The sequence below is a fragment of the Anser brachyrhynchus genome (genome assembly GCF_964034855.1).
Source record: "Anser brachyrhynchus genome assembly, chromosome: 8".
In the NCBI taxonomy this organism is placed as follows: Eukaryota; Metazoa; Chordata; class Aves; order Anseriformes; family Anatidae; genus Anser; species Anser brachyrhynchus.
In genome coordinates, this window is record NC_137702.1 from 31,202,606 (window position 1) to 31,212,413 (window position 9,808).

A 9,808-nucleotide genomic window follows, 5' to 3' on the forward strand; every position below is an offset into this window, starting at 1 on the left:
CTTTCAGCCCCAAGTAAGCTTAACAGCATGCCTTAGCCATTGTGGTATCACAGATTGCATCCAAGAAGCAACCTTTTTCCCTTGGGACAATAGAGAAAATAGGTCGCTTACATGGAAGAGTGTCTGAGACAGCCAGCCATAGAGGCACACAAATCTCTGCTTGGTTCAATACCAACTGGCACAACCCAGCTGAACAGCTGTTTGCCCCACACTTAAGTCCTTTGCAAATAGCATGAACACCTCACGAACACCTCAACATTTCTCTTTAAAGACTGCATGCCCTCCATCTTCACGATGGAAATGAAGGCTACAGACCTGCGCTAGATACCGTAATGGTAGCTCAAACACATTATCTGCACAGTACCTGAATTCCCCCTCAAATCATCTGTTTACATTGTCTTTCCCTGTATTGATCGCATCTGAAACCCACAGTCAGGTTAGGGGGATAGGGAGCTACAGCAGTGTGCAGATACAAGCCGCTGATCTTACACAGATTTCATTTCTTCTTTAAAGGAACTTCTGCTCTCACAAACGGCGGCACTGGGAATGAACACAAATGCACAAGGACTGCAATGACAGCACTCTCACCTCACTTATGCTAGTTCAGTGCTGTGCTTTGTTAAAGCCTGGCAGACTACTATTAGGTCATACATTTCAGAAACATTGAAGCTTTAGAAAGTCACTTTTTTCCTTTGCTTTACAACGTATTATGCAAATTAGAAACATAAAATAGCCAATGCTAGATAAAAATGTAAGGCATTATAGCAAGGATAAGCAATAATGTTTTCTTCATGAATATTTTCTACAATTGAATGCAGTACTGCTCTCAGGGCAGAGCAGTAATGTATTTGCTGTTAGTCTGGACATAGGTAGAGTCTTTCCTTTCAGTCAAAGAAAGGGACATCACCAGCTGTGATGTATGCAAGAGCTTTGATCATTGGAGTACGTATTAGATGTTTATCAGCACTAGGAATAGAGCATACAACATTTAATCTGCGTCTAGTTTCCTGAAATGAATCTGAATTTCATGAAAGTAATTACAAGCTGGCTGTTGAATGTCGTGTTTAAAATATCCATTCCCTAGGACATTACTTCTTAATTATAGTTTCAGCAAGCTCAGTCTTCCATTCACTTAATAAAGCTGTGTGAAAGAAGGACAGCTTACATGGGATGAACAAAGATCATTTCAGTGGAGCTTATTTGTCAGAGTATTGCACTGGCGAGTGTCTGTTGTGGGACAGAACAAGTTCTACAGCAGAAAGCAAGACCTTTCAGAAAAACGTATTTTTAAACAAGACTGAGTTATATTTTTGTTTTAGACCTGACAGTCAAAAGTTAGAAGACCACTAGTACTGGTCACAGTCAGAGCACAAGCGAGTACCATGTAAAGTCTTTGAAGAAGCTCTTTGGCTGGTTCTGTTCTTTGATACTCCTGTCGTTAACCCCCACCAAGGCTGTGTGCACATTGTCCCAATAAGTGTCTGATAGTTCTGGGAGGTGAGGGAGAATCCAGGAAAGTAAGCATCAAGCCCTTCTTGTTCTCTGCAACTTTTTGAATTTAGATCTTCCTGAAACTTGGATGTGACTTGCTTTTTTATCACCATACTTCCTTATAGCATAACGATACTCTTATGACCAGTACTGTTAAAGTCAATAGGAATTACTTTGATGCAGAAGTCATCTTGCAGAAAACAGCTTTGTGAAGGACAGGAAAACCAGTAGCTTCCACTGCAATAGCTGCAGACAGCATTTTTCATCTGCATTACTGTTTCACGCTGCAATGGTAATGGATAACGAAGAGAAAGTGTCACATGCTACACAAAGATGAGCCTCTGCTGACACGTTTGTTTAAACTCAAGTGACTATCCTGCACAGTGCAAAATTTCTCATTTAATAGCTTCCATTCTTTTTTCTACATCCCCACTCCAGAAAGAGTTTAGCATGCTCTATATTACAGTTAGTGGGTCAGACAAATATGCATGAAACAAAAATAAGCAATTCCACATTTAGCTATGCCACTGATGGGCTTTAACCATGCACGTATCCAAAGATCTATTTGTTGATAACAGTTTTACACATGCCTTTTGCTATCGCTCATACCTGAAGAATAAAGCTAAATGAGATGTTTAAAATTTACTATCTAATCAGAGAGAGACTTGAGGCAAGAATAATATTTAACAGACAAAAATGGAGAAAGTAGGGGGGTCTCTGCAAGTGACGTTTGCTGTTTCAAACAAGCTATACCACTTCATCAATTAAGATATTATACACACTACACACTACTGTGAATTGATGCTTCATTAATGGTAGCACAGACACTACTCCAGTATTACCATATTCTCATCACTATTCCACCCAGAGGATTTCATCTGAGTTTTTCCAAGAACACAGATCAGATATTCATGACTGTGCAGCACTGCGGTCTTCCGGAACAGGGTTCAAGTACTCAATTTAGACTTAACTGTACAATTTTCAAGAGATTTTGTACAAATTTCATTCATAAAGAAAGGGAGAGAGAGTATTCGTAGATGAAGTTGTCCTTGCAGCATGCAGGAGGTAACACTAACTGTGTCATGACTTGTTTAATATATATATATATACACACACTTTTTTTTTATATATAGAGATTAAGACTTAGGAAGTATTCTAATCCATGCAGTGAAGTTGCAGGTCAGAACAGTCATAAATAATTTCAGAGGAGGAACAGAAGAGAGTAGATAGCTAAAACTGTTTGCACTGTTGTGCCTGATTGTGCCTCTTCTATGCCTTGGCGCACAGTAGGTTTCTAAAAATCAACCCCCCTCTATTTCATTTAAGAAAGCATGGGTATTTGTAGTGTTGTATCAGTTGGATCTGCTCGGTTAGCGTTACTGTAAATTCTACTTTCAGTTGCTGGTAGTCTGGTAATTAGTGTTTCTTGCTGTATTGTTATATAGTGCAATTGAACACCCCTGCTTTTCATTTATGATCCAGCCTGGGTTGTCGTCTGACACTGAAATGAATGTCCTAACCTCAAATCCAGTGGCTTAAAAGATATCTCCCTAACATTCATTGCCAAGATGAAGTCCAGAAATTACTATTCAGTAGAAGCAAACAAGGCCTGTTTTTGCAGGCAACCATTTGTATTAAAAAAAACAGCATGACAGCTGGGAATCACAGTTAATGGTTTTTTATATCTACACTGAAAAGCAAGATAAAAATAATGCTGCAATATCTGTAAAGCAGCACTTGAAATGATATCTTAGCTCTAAATTAAATACTTGTAAAAATTCTGTAAAAAAAAAAAATAGCATGGCTCTAAAAGGGTGCTATATCTGATTTTTCACTGTAGTTAGACACATAACAGATACTTTGGTAAATTATTGGTGTAAGTATTCTCTGCTCTTCTGTCATGGATTTACAAGTTTACCAGTACGATACAGAGATATGAGCATATTTTTAATTTCTCTCCAGGCAAGAGAGAATTCCTAAAAACCTTCATCTAACTTTTTCTTTAAGTAACAATAATGGGGGTGGAATAGGAAGGGTGAGGAAAGACAGAGAGCTGCTTCCATCTCCGAACTACTTTAGGAAAGATTTAACAATTCTAACAGGAAAGATGTTATCACTGCTGCCTTGCCACCCTCCCCTCCCCCCAGTTCTTTTAGGTTTTTATTTTTTTGAAGATTCAGAATATAACATAGCAGTTAAGGTTCTTATACTGCGTAGGCTGAATTTACAGCCAGTCTGTAACACTGAACTGTGCTGGCTAGGATGTCGTGAGTATTTCTAGAATATCACGCTCATTTTCCAAGCTTTTTCCCTCTAAAGAGAGTTTATTATAGAATGCAGATACAAAATAAAGCTGTCTGTTTACGTAGCATTTTTAATCTCCATAAGCTTCCTTTGTAAACATTACCAGTAAACATTACCCGTACTTGCACTGAGTTCTCCCTCCCCACCCCTTTTTGGAGGCACGTCAACAGGCAAAATGCACAAGAGAACTTCATGTTCAGAACAGTAGCATCTCCAATACCGCATTTAATACTGAGTAAGCACACCTAGTACACACAGAGGACAAAGTATTACTATTACCTATTGTTTAAAACTCAGTATTCCTTTCATTAAAAGTTAGCAAATAACTACTTCAGATATTAAGCCTTTCTGCCAGTTTTGGAAAGAAAAGACTTCTCCACACTACACAGAAGAGGAAAAAAAAAAAAGAAAAAAAAGAAAAAAGCCACCCACACTCAAGATCTTCTGGAAATTCTGAAGTTTTGTGGGATGCAACACAAGCATAAAGTGGACAAGATTAATGATCTGGGATGAAGCAGCTGAAAACCTCAGGATTCTGTATTCCGGTACGGTCTCAGTTATCTGAGCATCAGCTATTCCAAATTCCCTTTTCTCCCCCGAAGTCTGAATCACATCCTCCAACATCTACTGAAGTACATTAACAGTGACACCGATTATTTGAAACCTCTCTTATCCAAACAGATTTGAGATCCCTACTATTGTAATAACAGAGTCTCCTCTCTGTGGTAGCGAGCCCCTGGCTAAATGCCACTGTATCTCAGCCATTCACTCATCATGTGCAACACTCATCAGCCGTTTCTCCTTTGACTCAAATAATCTTATGAAGGATGCTGAATATCACTTATGTGTTGTTTTAAAGCTGCATTAACTTATTGTAAGTAAAGCTCTACAACTGAAATGTTGAAAGGAGGGTAATGAACTAAAGTTAACAAAAAAGCAAAAGATTTCCTCAAGCTTTTCAAGAGCACTGTGTCAGAGGTGGGAAACACTTCTGATTAGGAATCAGTCTCAGTTAGAAAATACAGCCTAGATAATTAAAATTGAAAGAAGTCGCTGAACTAGGCAGTAAGGGGAAAGTTTTCTATTCTTTTCCATATTCAGATTTTGAGAAGGAAAACAACAGTATCACTGGATAATTAAGCAGCCATTTAAAATATCAGCACTGCTCAAGCATAGTCTTGTTTTCAATAAAAGGCATTCTGTATCAGAATTAACTGCTTACATCAGTTCATTTTTAGGTCTGCTCAGAGCAGAAGACAGGACACTTAAAACCAAGCCTCTATAGTTTTAAGGTGTTTGGCCAGCAGTGCCGTCCCGCTGGGCTGGAAGCGCCCCGTGGCTCTGGGCACACCGAGCCCCTCAGCTCTCCCTGCACCTGGCGCAGCTTGGTAAAGCAGAGCTTGTGCTCCTAGGATAGCCTCACCTGCTCGTATCCTTTCAAGACCACTCATTATTTCTCTTTGTCACTGATGCAGATACAGGACTGTAAGTGTGTGCACACATCCTCTGTCCTGTCACTGGGAGGAAGAGTTGTGGCGTATTCTCCTTGGTGGGTCCAGACCTCGGCTTTCTGATGCTGAGGGCTGCCAGCAAAGCTGCCTGGTGAACTTGGGGAGCAACAGTGGGACTGAAACAGAGCTTCAACTGGGAAATTTTTAGAGCTATCAGAAACAATTAAGGAAAAAGCCACCATTTCTTCAGGGTTTTAGTGTTCTCTTCAACAACAGCGTGAAGATACAGCGCCAAGTTATCTGCCTACCAAAGTCTGCCTTTAGTAGGTATGTGAAAGCCGAGTGCTTTTCCTTTTCTTCCTTTATGAAGAAGAAAAGAAGAAAAAGGAAGATACACTTCTGTCAACTCCTTCACAAGGATGATTGCTAGTAACATATACTGTCCATGCATGCATTGCCTTTGTGTGCTTTGTTACAGTGTTCTTGTAGATAAATATCAAAAATAAAGCAGATGTTTGTTAACATTCTTTGTTGACAAGTGGAATAAAACACTTGAGTACACACATGCTGGTGACAAAGATCGTCTGCAAGTGGTTTAGGTCCTACTGATAGAGAAATGAGGTTGCCAAATAGGAGGGAGAAGTGTATCTCTGCTACCTACTGCAAGCCAGCAATCTTACTTCTTGTTACTATGCTTGAGGAAGAAAACTGAAATCTCAGCCATTTTCCATAGCAAGTGATCTGAAGTCCTTGTTTGCCTTCTGTTTGTATATTAGTTATAGCAAGTTAAAAACCAATACCAGAAGCACACCTATCAATCATATTTGGGACAGGAGGGGAGGAAATCCATAACGTTAACCAGGCTGCAGGTAAGTTGTATTTTTTTAGTCTTTAATATAAAAGCTCTATCCAGGAATGTACTTTGGAATTGAACTGTTGTCTAGCTGTACTCCCACCAGTAAGAATTCAACTATCACATTTTAATAGGTGATGGATCTCAAAAATAAAAAAGCACAAATGTCCAAATGTCCATCTTAAGCTTATTTATCAACAGCTAGCCTCACGGGGGGGGGGGGGGGGGGGCGGGGATTTTCATAGGAGAACAGAAAAGGATTTCAGCACTGGAGTCACTGAAGAAAATGGTGAATTAAGAAGTGAACATTTAGATATTGAAACAAAACTGGATACGTATGTGAAATAAAGCTTAGACTGCTACACATATGTATCTGTAGAGATTTTCACTTCAGGAAGTTATTTCGTCATCAATGTGAGTAACATTTACGTTGTAAAAATCTAAATACAAAGGGGAATCTTTCTCCAAAAGAAGACTAAAGCTCCCAGTCATAATTTCCAGAACTTGTGCTTAAAAACCCTTCCCACAACCAGAGATTTCCACTACCGCCACTTCTCAAGGATGGTCTTGGTTTATATTTATTTTTTTCTACTACAGTATTTTAGGCTTGGTCCTATGCAGTTCTCAGAGCATTTTGGCATTGCATGTGTCACTGAAATCTCCATATAAGGTTTTTTTTATTCAAACAATACAGGGAAAACACAGAACATAGATATCAGATAATTCCATCAAGGCTGAATCTGACCCCATATTTCAGTTTGTGGTATTTGTTAGAAGCACACATGCTTTGTTTTTCCAGATGTTGGTTTTTGAAGCACTTGTAAATGCCAGCCTTTTAGGTAGAATTAATGACTGCCAAGAAAATACTGTCTTCTATAGTCTGCTTGAGAGGAGAGTGGAGTGGCTACAAACACCTCATACAATCTGTAATTGTTCTACAAGGCAAGAGAATCTCATGTAGGATGAGAATGGAGTCTGTTAATTTAGACACGGAGGCAATACCACATACATACAGTATGGCATGTCTCCTTAAAGCACAGAGGGGAGGACTGCACAGCCCCTGAAATCCCCCCACATTGTTACAATTAGTAGTATGAATATAGCAATGTTTTAAATAGATATTTGAGGTAACATATCAACAGATGTTACCTAAGTTTACCTAGGGAGACATCACTGATTATTTTCAAAAGGAATCTTAGTAAATGAAAAATCCAGGACATACATGAGTACTGGTAGGGTTCACCATTGCCTGTCCTGTACAGCTCTTTTTAGGCAGTTTTTTTAAATATTACTGTGTGCTATTCTAACATTTGTTCTGAACAGGAATCAACCAGCAGGGAGATGCAAGTCTTGCTGCAGACAGACTCACAAGCTGTACCTATCCTGCAGTTGGTTTAATAACTTTAGTCCCACACATCAGCTAATCAGGCTAAAACATTAGTGAGCAGCAGTGTCTCTAGCACCCTAGGACAGGCTATTTCACAGTGCCAGGACTAATTAACACACTGACGTGGGACAGGACTGCCCAGGAAAGGCACCACCAAGTTCAGAGGAAGTGCAAGAGGTCTTAGCTTCTTGCCTTTCAGCTGAAGTGCATCAGAGGGGAAACGAGCAGTACAGCCTTGTCCTTTGCCTCACCAGGTCAGTACTCACAGTATTCTCCCCCCAACCTCAATGCTCAGAAAAGGAACAGTTGTAACTGAGAAAGCTTAGAGTACCTTCCCTTCCTTAAGGCACCCTTTCTTTAGCCAGCTCCCCCATGGTTACTGCAGCCAGGTAGCACCATGAATCACAGAGCATGGGACTCCCCACACCAGTCACTGCTGCCTTTACCCTACGGGGGCATGGCCCCAGCTTCATCCTTCTTTTGTGCTGCAGCACAGCACCCCCCCCCCCCCCCAGGAGCCCACTCCTCTGCTCCAGGCAGAGCTACACCCATATCTGCTACTACAAACACCTGGTGGCATCATCTCCCACCCAGCCCCAAGGCTGGCAGCACCTCCTTACCCCCTGAGGAGCTCTGCTCCCCTCTCTAGACAAGCCCCCTCTCAGCAGAGCCCCCTTCTTATGTATCACCCTCTGGAGCCAGACTTGGCAAAGGAACTTCCTGAGCACAGTTTAGCTCTCCTAAACAAACTCTCTCCATCCTTCAGGGAAATCATCCAGCTCCTCCTCGGCTGAGCCAGATAATTAAACCAAGGCACTTTATCAGGATCAGATGGGTAGGCAAGAGAAGATGATCTGTCCCAGGCAGGGCTAGGCCCGAATCCACATGGACGACTTGCCAGTCACCCCATTACATGGCTTCAATCACTGACGCTAAATAGGGCCTCCATCACAGAGTCAAAAATGAATAAAAGTGCGCGTTTGATAGTTTTCCATTGAGCCACATTAATTCTATAGATTACAGTGGAATTACACAAGGGATAATTTAGGCTTAGGGCATTTAATAGGACTACACATATGCTTACAATAATTCATGTGCAAGAATGTTTGTGAGATTATGGTCCATGTTTCCAAGAAAACAGATTGTGTCTCTTCATAGCTCTTTTTTCCTAGTTTCCAGCTGAAGTCATCAGCGCATGTTTATGATATTACATGTGGTTGCTGAAGAAGTTATTACAATGTCACAAAGAGGATTATGATTTCAGGTGGGGAATAATTCTTCTACAAATCCTCTTTCCATACAAACAGCCTTGGTAATAAGGAATGTGGAAAAATAGGGCAAAGATAAGAGATTTATAAATAATGAGCCAGATTGCCCAGTATGGTCCAGCTGCTTTGTATGGCACTGAGGGGTTTAAATTTGCTTTGTGTTGTCAGAGGGATGCAAAACAGAATGCATTTCTAACTATGCACAAATATTTCTCTCTTCTTGTTGTTGTTTTCCTGTAGGGTATAAGCATGATTCTGTGATATTACTGGTCACAGAATAAATAGCAGCAGTCACCCCAAGAGATCGGTAGCTTTCTTAATGGGTGTACAGTGTCAGAACAAAAACACCAAATGGCATTTGTGTCCTGATCAGATGAGGTAAAAAACAAAAATGCTAAGTGATTTATTTGAGCATTATTTAAACCTGATTGTTCAGCGAGAAAGTATTATCCCATATTTTTGTCTGCTACTAATCAGGAACATTTTGTTTCAAAATTGATGAAACATATAATTCATGGAGCTGAGAAAAGCATACCCACTGTAAATGTCTGAAGCTTCCCAAGCCACTGCGTACTGTAGCAGAAATGATTGAGCGCATTAAGTAGTAAGGTTCTGATCCAACATTTCTTAAGTCAATGGAAACATTTCCAAAGACTTCAGAGGATCTAACCCTAAATCATATGTTCCCCTGAGGTCACGAAAGATGAGTTTCTCCCAACGTTAATGTCTAAAAATTAATGAACTTTCATTATGTTTATGTGAGCCACCATTTCCCTCACCCCATTCTTTAGTTTCCTGCTTCTCCTGCAGTTTCCTTTTCCCAATGGGTAGCTCAGGCAGTTCTGCTTCCTTTAATTAAGAACAGCCTCGACTGTTTTCGTTAGAGGCTGAGTGGCGGAGTGGTTTGAGCTGAGGCAAGTCACACACCGCCATCTCAAACAGCCTCCTGGCTGCCCTGCGGTTCCCTCAACACTGTGGCAGCCTGACGGGGCTCCCACCCCGCGCCTCCTGCAAGAATCCCGCTGGTTTCAGCCGGAGCTGGGCCAGGCCTCAC